We start from the raw sequence: 441 nt of genomic DNA, 5'->3' as shown, positions 1-441 counted from the left end.
TTAAAAAATACTTACCCTAGTTGTAAAAGGCAACCTGTCTTGTACCGGTAGCTACGTCTACAATAACACGTAGCGGTGCCTCCTCACACGGGCTCCGCGGCACCTGCGGGCTATCCTCCTGCGAGCTCGGTGCCTCCTCGCGCGGGCTCCGCGGCACCTGCGGGCTGTCCTCCGGCGAGCTCGGTGCCTCCTCGCGCGGACCCTCCACATGTGGGCTCCGCGGCGCCTCCTCGCGTTGCGGGCCCTCCTCCTCCCTCGGAGGCGTTCTAGCCCGTGCGAGGGTCCACAAAAATCGCTCCTCATAGGGAGAGGCGGCTAGTCGCCTCGCCACGCGCAGCCAGTACCTGCGACTGCACTTGTCGCAGGTACTTGGCGCGAAATGCTCCGCACAGTTTATACACTGCATTTTACTATAAAGGCACTAACAATATCTTTAATCAG

The sequence above is a fragment of the Wasmannia auropunctata genome, unplaced genomic scaffold (assembly GCF_000956235.1).
Source record: "Wasmannia auropunctata unplaced genomic scaffold, wasmannia.A_1.0 LD336074.1, whole genome shotgun sequence".
Classification (NCBI taxonomy): domain Eukaryota; kingdom Metazoa; phylum Arthropoda; class Insecta; order Hymenoptera; family Formicidae; genus Wasmannia; species Wasmannia auropunctata.
Note: the sequence above shows the minus strand (reverse complement) of the source record.